The sequence below is a fragment of the Myzus persicae genome, unplaced genomic scaffold, assembly GCF_001856785.1.
Source record: "Myzus persicae strain clone G006 unplaced genomic scaffold, MPER_G0061.0, whole genome shotgun sequence".
NCBI lineage: Eukaryota > Metazoa > Arthropoda > Insecta > Hemiptera > Aphididae > Myzus > Myzus persicae.
The window spans coordinates 101,820-113,605 of NW_019100802.1; positions in this window are offsets into that span (position 1 = coordinate 101,820).

Below are 11,786 nucleotides of genomic sequence, written 5' to 3' on the forward strand. Positions count from 1 at the left end.
AAAAGAAAATTTGACACTAGCCTAAAAATTACAACTTTCAAAAATGTGTATTTGCTATGCCCTCCGGAAGTGTTCTGTATAAGGAATACCGGAGAGCTGTATCTGATGATGGGAGGGGGCAATGTCTTGGTGGGAAAAGAAATCAAATAAAAATGTACGATGTTAAAACCACTGCCACCTCCACCACAACTTCCACCGATACTTACATTATCGTAGCACTATATACCCTATATAGTATATATGCGTATTGCTATGCTATCCCCGTGGTCCCTACGGTCACCCAACCAACACTGTTCTTTGTCAGAGTATATATATATAAATGCGGGGTGACTTACCAAGCATGTTCATCCACATTTTTTCCTTTAATATTGAATTTATTCAAATTTTGATTTTGTAGCTTTTAAAAATTTTAAATATATAGATACCATATTTACAAATACTTAGATTTTTTATACTATCTGAAATGTCTTGTGCCGACACCAATTTATTTTTTTCAAATGAAAATCTCCATATTTTTTGTAAATTGTTAATCAGATGATTTAAAAAAAAAAAAACTTATTACATTGGAAATTCTAATGAGTAGGTAGTTTTTGAGTTATTTGAATTAATTCGTTACTTAAGGAAAAATTGGGTGAGCAGGCTTGATGAATCACCCTATTACATATTATGCTATATGTCGCGTGGGGAATCGACGGCGACGGTGGTTTCAGGTCAAACGCGCGTCCGTCCGACATACGAAACTAGGCCACACCGAGACTGCAATGACGTCATTCACAGTGGTATCCATGGTTACGGGAAACGGAATGACGTCACTGTTAACCCAGCTTCCTGGTCCGGGGCCGCGCGAGGCATTCATTAAACGAGGCCTATATATATATAAATATAGGTATACATATATACATACCTTTTGACGTATTTCTCCAACCCTAACCCGTCTTTAAACACACCCGCAAAACGGCAAAACTACTAACGGGCTGTATACATGTCGCCTACCCTCTTATAATATGTTTTTAGGGATTCCTTTTGTACCTATATATATGTTCCAAATGGTAAAAAATTTTGTCTATGGTGAATAAAATTTAGTTTATTTTTTCGCTTTAAGTTATGCAATAAATATTCTTAATTTTTTCATCTATCCTATAATAATACATACATTACATTCACTGCAACATACACACACTCGCCAAACACTTAGTTACACTTGAATAAGGTACATAGCTAGATAACATTGTACAATTAAACATTAACACTGAAAAAAAATATAATAGATTGAATGACAAAATCTGCAGCATAGGGTTGAAAGCCGTTCACGAATATACAGGCTTACTTGTTGAATGGACGTCGTCTCACCCTTCGAGTTGCTCTTCACTTCCGGTGTACAGCATCCCATCTCGTATCCATTCATCCGTCCGTCCGTCCGTCCGTCCATCCATCTATCCATCTACCCAGCAACCAGCACCTCTGTCGTTTATATTCATCGACTCATTTTTTACCTTATACAGTTATACGTACAGACTGCACATTGGGCTAATAACGTGCGTGAGCCACATCACGCACGTATTGTTAGATCTGATAATTACGTAAACAGGGGTAACGCACCTACTTTATTTACACAAACCTTTTACGATTCATACTTTCGAACCTACCTTCATGTTAATGACGTATTTGACATTTGAAAATAAATTACCAATCTACCGTTGTTCAAGGAATAAAAAATATTACATAGTATAAAAGTGATATAACTTATAAATACACATGCAATTAAAAGTTGTTTTTTTTAAATTCATCTTTAGCTTTGGTGACAGGGGACATTAGCTTTGTACATTCAATTTTACTTATTTATGGTGATAATTCAATTACAATAATATAGAGGGGGACTTTTTTTGTGTTTCTTTTGAATCCATTAAATAGTTTAATCTTAAAAAACAAGATAATAATATCCTACAAATTAATTTTCATAAAAACTGTATATTTTATAGAACATAAACATTATTGATGATATATGGTTCTATCATTAATTTAACGTTTATTATAAATTATAATGTTTAAGATGTTGTTTATATATCAAGTTGATAAAAAAATAAATTGCACGTATTATATACTTTGTGTAACATATTATTCAAAGATATAATGACTGTTAAAGAAAACAGTAACAATGCGTGTTTAATTTAATTTTATTAGTTCATAGTATATTTAAATATTTGGTGTGTAATATAATGTTTAACAGGCTAGGAATAATATTTTTTACCTTCTTAGAAAATGAAAATATATTGAAGGGATTTATAAAATTTGTTTTTATTTAGTTAACCAGAAGTAAATTGTAATATATCAATCTATTGTCTGGTAATAAACTAATAAAGATTGACTAAACTACTAAAGCAACGTATCATAGTTGTATAAATAATTCAATAGGCATACATATTGGCGTGCGTAGTGCGTACCATGTATACATATACATGTGTATATAATGTAATAATATGTATAAAATATTTTTTTCCTTCGGAAGTTAAAAAATATAAGAAAATAAATTGAACAATAATACATTTTAAGGGAATAACATAATCTCGTCTTTGAGGTCCTGCTTGGAGTATATTGAAATTACGCATTGGCACAGTCGCATTCCCGGACAGAGCTGTGCGGTACTCTTTCGGATGACCGAACATGTTATACCACCACTGCTGTGATCTCCGCTCTTGGTTGCCGTGGGTTCTCTGATTGGATTAAAACTACTCGAATTGCTTTAACGCTCTCGATTTTTTTTATTACGTTACTTCCGGCCAGTAAACACCCCGTTTTATGGCTAGGTTGCTTTAAGTTCTATATCTGTGTCACTAAAAACTCAATACATCGATAAAACGAGTAATGGAACCAAAATTCATAAAGCAGACATTTTTAATACAGATATTATTATAACCTTATTTCTTACATTACTTTTATCACCTTTTCGTATCACGTGAAAAAATATGTGTGGATGAATGGATGATTACACATCATACTTTGATTTATATTTCAATAGATACATATCTATTATTATAGTTATCTAAACATATACTTAAGTGTACTCAAGTTGCTTAGTTAGTTATGCGTTTTGTACTAAAAATTCGAGAATGGCATTTATTAGTAATGTTTTGATTATGTTTTATAATTGATAATTATGTAAATCTTGGTGTGTAAAGTACCAATAACATATTATTATTGACAAAATCATTTAGTCATATTTCTTCTATAAAATGAATTGGCTATATTTTTTATTAAACACATACAGATATTTAAAAAAGTATACTATTGCAAAATTAATACATTTCTTACAATAATAAAAGTCTAGGTAATTTTGTTCATAGTTTCATCTATAGACTCTTGCTCTTGTGCTCAGATCATTAATTTACAAAATATATAAACAAACATGCCGTTATTGTCCAAGAAATATAGATACACGTCACACACATACACATACACACACACGCGCGCGCGTGCGTGGAGATTTATGAACATACATATAAATAAATAATAAATAATGAATTGAACCAAGGAAAAAAGCACTTCTATATGGCTATATACTTAGAGGCTAGAAAATACATCTTCCCGTTTTTACTTTCATAAATAATCGTACTATACGTGAAACGGTCTGTAAGTCCCACGTGGAATATAAAAATATTATTGTCAAATTTAATGGCTGGAATGAAATAATTTTAGTAATTTTTCGTGAAAATAATGCATTAAATTCAACGAGAGAAACAGTAAATAACCCTATGACGGAAACATGCATCTACTCTTCACTTATTGACATCCATAGGAATGTTAACACCTATTGTACCAATTTAAGGAAATCCGGATGGCAGCGTACACCAAATATCAACTCAGAGAAATCAAAAATACTACTACATACTGGCCTAAACTCCATTCATTCAATCGCAAAGATAAAGTAATTATAAATTGACTATACATAGGTCACTCAATAAGATGTTCTACGATCATCATCGTATGCGAAGAGAATAATACCAGCACTATACATTTATGCCAACCTGTGGAGATTGGAGAACCTCTTAAAGTCAATAGCATTGTGCACTGTCAAAACTTTATGGAAACTAGAGAAGCCTAGGAATGCCTGACAACCTCTTTGAAGCATTTAGCCCAATCGATGACATCATCAATAAAATGGATATATTAATCTAGAAAAACTACTGTATTTAACCATATGTAGCATTAATATTGTTGTAAGCTAATGGCCCAAGTTCTTGAAGCTGTACAAAGAATAAATAAAAACAAAAAAGTATAATTTAATAATTTAAAACGCAATATTTACCAATTGAAATTGTACAATTATTTAGGTTTATACAATATTTAAAAACAACATTATTACTACTTTTACTTTTAATTTTCGGTACCTCGAATAACGTTTGAGTATAGAAAAATATAATGGTTGGATGAAATCTGCTGGTTATTACAAGAGGCATTTTCATTGTTTAACTTTTAATTAGTTTTTGCAAACTGAATCCAACTGTGTGCGAAATGCGAATAATAATCAGTAATCACAGTTGTTTCTTAACTCGTTTCATGGTTTGATTGTCACGCATTAACCAGATGATATTTATCTTGGCCAATGATGTAATTTTGGCTTTAACCATTATCATACATACATTTTTTTAAAACAAATCTACACAAGGTGTTTGTTTGGTAATTGATTATCATTCATTTTCACTCAAAGTTTTTAGAAATATTTTTTTATTATATTCACAAAACAATATTTTGAAGAAAAAAAATAATATGTTTCACTATCTTTTATCGTTAATATATTTTTATTTTCATAATCCTAAGCAGAATATGTTTCTGAGAATTTAAACTCATAAAAACCAAATTTGGAATGAGTAGTTAATTGATAACTAGTAAGTAAGTACCTATATTATAAGTATTTATACTTGCCTATATGTATCTATATAAACGGTATAACTTGAAAATTGAAATAGAAGATTTGCAAAGTAAATAATCATAGAAGAAAACTGAAAAATTTTACGATATCAATATGTGTAGCAACATTCTACGACGAAAATAATATCAGTAGGAATAAAGGCAAACATTTTTGTATGATACTCTAGTACAATGCTTTTATATAGTAAACAAAATAACAATGCTAATTATCGCCATGGAAACGAAAGTCAAGATGGATGGGGTCGACGATTTCAAATATAAAATAATACTGGCATACATAATAACAAATTAATAAGCCATAAGACGTTACAGCTAGGGTAGTTTTTCAGATGTTTAAATTTTTAGTAGAGCTTAAAATATATTGGCTTAAATGTTGTATGGTTTTTAAAAACAATACATTTGTTTCATAACATTATGGTGATGAAGTAGTGGGTTGCAGAGAATTAATCGTGGGTACAATTTATTGGTCACCGAGATAATTGATCATAAAATAAAAGCTACTTTAAAATCTTTTTAATTAGTATATTATACCCCATTATAATCGATACAACAATTCATTTTCATACACAAATTATACATTACAAATATTACAATACAGTAAGTTATGTAGTATTTAATTTAACATGAAATGATTAAAAATATATTAAGATTCTAATTTATATTTATGTTGTATTGATATTTAAAATAATTTTTAGTTATACTTGTACCATATATTACCTATATATCATATATAAATCATACATTTTACATTATTTTATTTTAGTTATCTAATTAAGAGCTATACTGATTCAGCATACTGTTTATGGTTATTGTGTTACAGTTTAAGGTTGTCAAAACGTTGTAATTTTACCATAGAACAGAATCAATCAAAATTACAATATTATTATTAAATAATTTTACTAATCTGTACACAGAAAAATTGCTTACAACAAATTATTCATTATACGTTTTACAATTTTGTATACCTATACATATTCATATTCTTTATGAAGTACCTACACCAGGTCAAGCAAAATAACTAAAAAACTAAAAGCTTTTATCTGATGATCAATAGTCGCGGATACCAATTATACCCATGACGATCAATTCACTGGCGATCAATCTAATTGTTCGTGACCAATTAATTGGACACTTGAAGTAATATTTTAAGAGTTTCATTTAACACATTCAGCATAACATCTTTATTTTTTGGATCAATTAATGGAACACTTTTCAAACTCAATATTAAAACTTATTTAAAAATAATGAATTACAGATGAGATTACAATGACAAAATTACAGATTTAATCAAAATAGCAATGCCATTAAATTAAAAACTATTGCATTAGGTTATTAATGTATTATAGACAAACTAATTTATTTTATAATAATTTTATTCATATTTAATGTGAATTAATGTAATTTAATAAATTTTAAGTTTTTATACATTAAAGAAACTATCATAATGTCTACTGGTGAAAAATTGGTAAAAGTGCAAAACGTGTCTATGACATTGGTGTACCTAAAAAGACTATACAGAACGCCGTGAGATCACAATTTTTTGATATAGATAAAGGAAAATATCGTAATTATTATAATTTTCAATAATAGATAAATTAACCCATTTAAGATCTAAACTTGGGAACATTTTCTGACCAATGACAACCCCTTTGTCGCCATCGAACGTTTGCAGAATCATCGAATAAATATGGAAGTATGGTATTGAAGATGGAAAATAAAAAGAAACAAAAATTCTTCACTAGTTACCTTTACCCTCAGACAAGGCGAATTCCCCCTTCAGTCTCCCTATAAAATGATACCGCTGGTTACTAATGTCAAATATTTGGGCCTAATCCTTGACCAACGCTTAACTCGTCGAGTGTTACTGCTGAGTAGCTACTCCCTTCAAACATTCACTGCCGTCTACCAATATATCTACGCGCATATGCGTATTGTAAAAATGTTACAGATTGTATATTATATTCTAATAAAAGTAAAAAAAAAAATAATAAGTGATGGTAATAAGTGAACAAAAAATTATTACTCTTGATATATAATATTTATACTTAGATTGTAGACCAGGTAATTGTATTTTATTCTTCATTTTATTGGTACACCATGCTTACTGTATACAATAATTCATAAAAAATACAATATCGTAATTATTTGTCATATAAAGTGTATAGGTATAAGTTTATATTTATAATAAATTAATTACTTCTATTTTTTTTAGCAAATCTTAAGCAAATAATAGTTTATATATAAAAGGGTAAAATGTGCAAATAATTACTTAAAAGAGTTTTTTTTTCGTTAGTATTATTTATTTAGAATAATAAAGATGAAAAAATACGTACTTTTGGAATTAAAAAATACAGTCGGTCTGCCAAATCTGATTGGATTGAAAGTGTGCCAGATTTTTAATTTTAATTTTAGAAAACTTATTCGAATGTGGTTTTTGTATAAAATGTCCCATTTTCCTAAGTTTTTCCACTGACACACTCTTAACAAAATTACCTTGGCACAAAAAGGCACGAAAGTCCTATCTGTTGTAGATCTTTTTACGAGAACCATGGTTATTATAATAGGGAAGAAAATACCAAATCTATTGTTGGATAATGCGAATTGAAGGAATAGAAAAATATACAACAATTCCGTCTCTCGTCGTGTTTTTCCCATTAACATTATTGTTTATCATCTCAAAAGTAAAAAAAAAAACGTTTAATTACAGCGGCATTATTGTATAAACTAACAAACAAATTATACACAAAACCTCTTTTTTGTTTTTGTCTTTATTTTTAAATACATATAATAGTAATGTTTCTTTTAAATTTTCTTGAACCAACTTATAATTGTATAATACTTATTATTTTTATTTTTTGCTTGAAAATATAACCAAAAAAATGAATTATAAATGTAACTACTTATTTCACAGTTGTATGATATTTCAAAAATATATCTTTGTATAGTTATCTATAAAAGTTCATAAAATATTCATTAGTGTTTTAACTAATATTAATTATTTAAAAAACATTTTATTTTTATATGAACTGCATTATATTTTGATGAAAATTTCGTTTCTCAGTCGTAAATTATTATGCGAATGTGGAAAAAATATGTTTTTTTTACTAACCAAGTTAAAGGGGTTGAAAAAGGTATCGTTGGTTGTTCATTATGAGCTACCCGGGTATTAAATGTAAACCCCTTTAGTTTAGAGAAAATGTATGGTGCTGGTTGGTACCATATAGTTAATTCACTTTAGAGCCAAGTTAACTTGGTCAATATGTCAGGAGACTCTTGGACCGGTTCCAAAAACACCACACCCTCAAGGAACATGGCACTGAAAGTTCTAGTTTTTTATATATATATATATACTATATATATATAATGATAATAATAATAATAAAAATAATAATAAAATAAAGAAACGGTCGTTGTCTTGAAGCCAAGAAAACATAAGAGAAGGACAAAGAGGAAACAATATTTTACAACAAACTACTGTGTATAGTAGATGGTAAGGAGAAGGGATAAGGGGATTATATGGTATAAAGCTTCCTAAATGCACCTGGCGCAGTCCAGACATTATTTACAGCTTTTAATTTATGCGGAACGATAATGGTTTATATTTACTTATGGATGACTGGGAAAGATAACTGCAAGAAAAACCAAGTAAACTTTACTAGGAATGACCAAATGACATATAGTTTGCTTATGAAAAAAATTAGCTTACGACATTTTATCTAATCATTATAATTAACACTTTTGTAAACACATCAATTAAAACAAATTAGTCAATTTCAATAACTGACTTAATATAGGTAATGTGTTTAGATTCATTTATCGTTATTCAATATTTATACTAATATTGTAATATATAATGCTGTATATAATATACATTAATATATAATATATTATGTGTATTGTAATTTAATATGATACATAAATATATATAATATTTTATATTTAAGTGCAATTGTAAACACTAATATTATGTTTTATGAGAAAAATTGTACCTAAAGTATGAGTGTATGATACAATAATATTACACTTACCAATGTGGAGTATTTTGAATGATTTTTTTTCACATGCATAAAAATATAATCATAGGAAAATATCACACAAAAACTAACTCTCCCCTCTATCACTTCCCTTTAACGCACTCTTTTTCTCATGCACGCGCACACACACACACACTCTCTTTCTCTCGCTTTTAACAACATGGTCCAATAAGCTCAAATAAAATACGTTCCGTTACGTCCCAAGAATTTATATCTGCGTGTATGAATTTACAACTATACACGCGCGTGCAATGCGGGCAAAGGCGCACAAAAAGGTTTCGCACGCGCACCGTACCAGTGATTTATACACAACTTACTGAACTTGTGGCCGAAAGGATATAATACGACCGAGCTGGGTCGGGAAGAGAAACAAACATACCGTGAAATTTTTGGTCTAGGTGACGTTTCGACAAAGTCGTTTGCCAAATAAATATAAAGCTGTATAACATTCTGAAATAGTATATTATACGAAAAAAGTATAATATGTATAGAAAAAAAAATACACCCACACACGTGTAGTACCTACACATAGTAACCCACTGGACTTCATGGACTGGAAATATGCGTCGTCATTTTTGCTTTCCGCCGTGCACAATTTACTGCTTGTTACATTTACTCTAAGTCATTTGAAATAATATATTATTGTGGCCGGGAAATTTCACTCACTGTGGATTATGTAGCTTATAAAGTACCATAATGAATGTACATGACATTTACAAGAACTATATGTATGCAAGTGTTGACACAAATTGACGATAAGAGTTAACATTATTTATAATGCAGTAACTAGTAACTATAGTAGTATAATTTACCGTTGAAAACTAATTTCGTTATTGAATTTCTAATATCATTTAAAACTTAATAGCTAAAAAATGATTGAGTTGGTATTGGCATACGTGGCCAAATTTAGCTTTGTTTTTAATACTATATACTCGAGTAGTTGAGTCAATTTGTAAGCTTCATGTTCATTCATGTCACACAAATGATGCAAGATGATGAAACTTCTTTTGTCGTTACAATAGGGGGCGACCGGTCTACGCTTTGATTGATTGTTGTCATTTCTGCCACTTCGAAATTGTTAAGCGTTCTACTTCCAATATTCAACCACTTCATTTATCTTCCCAAACTGTATATATTTGGATAAACAAGTGACAAAATCACGTCATGTTAGCTTATAGAAATTTAAAAGCACATTAAAAAGGAGTTAAGCGAGGAGTATGTAAACAGTTTAAGTATACATTATGTTTAATATTATTCTATTTGATGTTCAATAAGAAAAACGGTTTGCGGTGAAATACTCGTCAGCAGAAGTCTCAAACAGTTAAATTCTTGTTAAGTTTGCTTAAAAATAAATAAGAATCAAGTTCTACCACTTATTGGTAGACGCATTTAATTTGTGAACTCATTTGGGTATATCGAACTTAAATGTTTAAGTATCCCTGCGTATATATATATCAATAAATACTTTCGATATTAAAATATATAAATATACCAACTTGGTACCAAGTAATAACATTCAACATTTCAGCCTATTTAATATATTTAATTTGTGTCTATAGATCCAATAAAGTTTTAAGCGATATATTTTATATTTAATGAATTTAGGCATATATAGTCATAAAGGGTTTATGAGAAACGCTTAAAAATATTTTAAAAAAGTGTCGTGTTATATACACTTTTATTTTCTGCCATATTTAATGTTGAACCAATAACAGATTATACTGTGTAATGTGTATACGTAATAACTAATAAGGTTAGGTAAATAAAGAAGTATTATAAAATTCTTAGACTAGCGTGCTGAAATACGTTTATTTTTCAATTATTAATATCAAACAGATTTAACCGAGATGATTAATTAATTAATCACGGTGTACCTATTTTATCGGCAGGTCTAAATTAAATATCTTTTAACGGCATGTGCTTTAATTGCGGACTAACTATAGACTTCAACCTGGAAAAAGGCACTACCTTAAAAATTTATCAATATACGACGAGTTTCCTATAAATAGTATTTGATATATTATTATTATCATCCAAAATCCGTCTGTAGAACGCTTTTTTTTAAAAGTAACTCATTCGAAGCCAAAGTGCCTATGCTTCCCTTGGGGGCCATGTCGATTGCAGGAAATTTGTAAGTACCATCAAATAGTTTTACCCGGTCTCTCTTTATCTATACAAACGACGAATTTATCCTTCGAATTCAAGTGCACTGTATCAACCGTGCAATCACTAATTCTCAATATGTATTATATCATAGTATAATATTACAATATTATAAAAGTATAACATTATTATTTATTACCCCGTGTATAGGTGGTGCCTATATCAGGGGCGTATTTTGCGTGCTGCAATCGTATGCAATTGCATCCCATAGATGCTCTTTATACGTGTTTTACATAATATTCGTTATTGAAAATGACAGACGCTTTTCCAATATAAATAATAAAATACTCAATGGTCTTAGACATTTTTGACGATATAAGATAACTTTGTTAAATCTAAATATTCTTTTTAGATGTATAGCGATTAGTGATATATTTATCGAACTATCTGAACATATTAAGTACCTACTTTATTAATATCAACTATCTCGAATTATCTTCTGAATTTCCTTGTTTCTAATAACTTTTGAAAAAAAAAAATGTCGATAGTAGTAATAATATTCTTGCATTATACCTGCACGTTTTAATTTTTTATCAAATAAAAAATGATCAATTAATATTACCCACGCCATATAGTGCTTGATAATAACTGTCCACCTAATCCGGAGGTACTATTATTTTTAGAGTAACTCTAATATTATAGTCGCAGGCTATTGGCAAATTT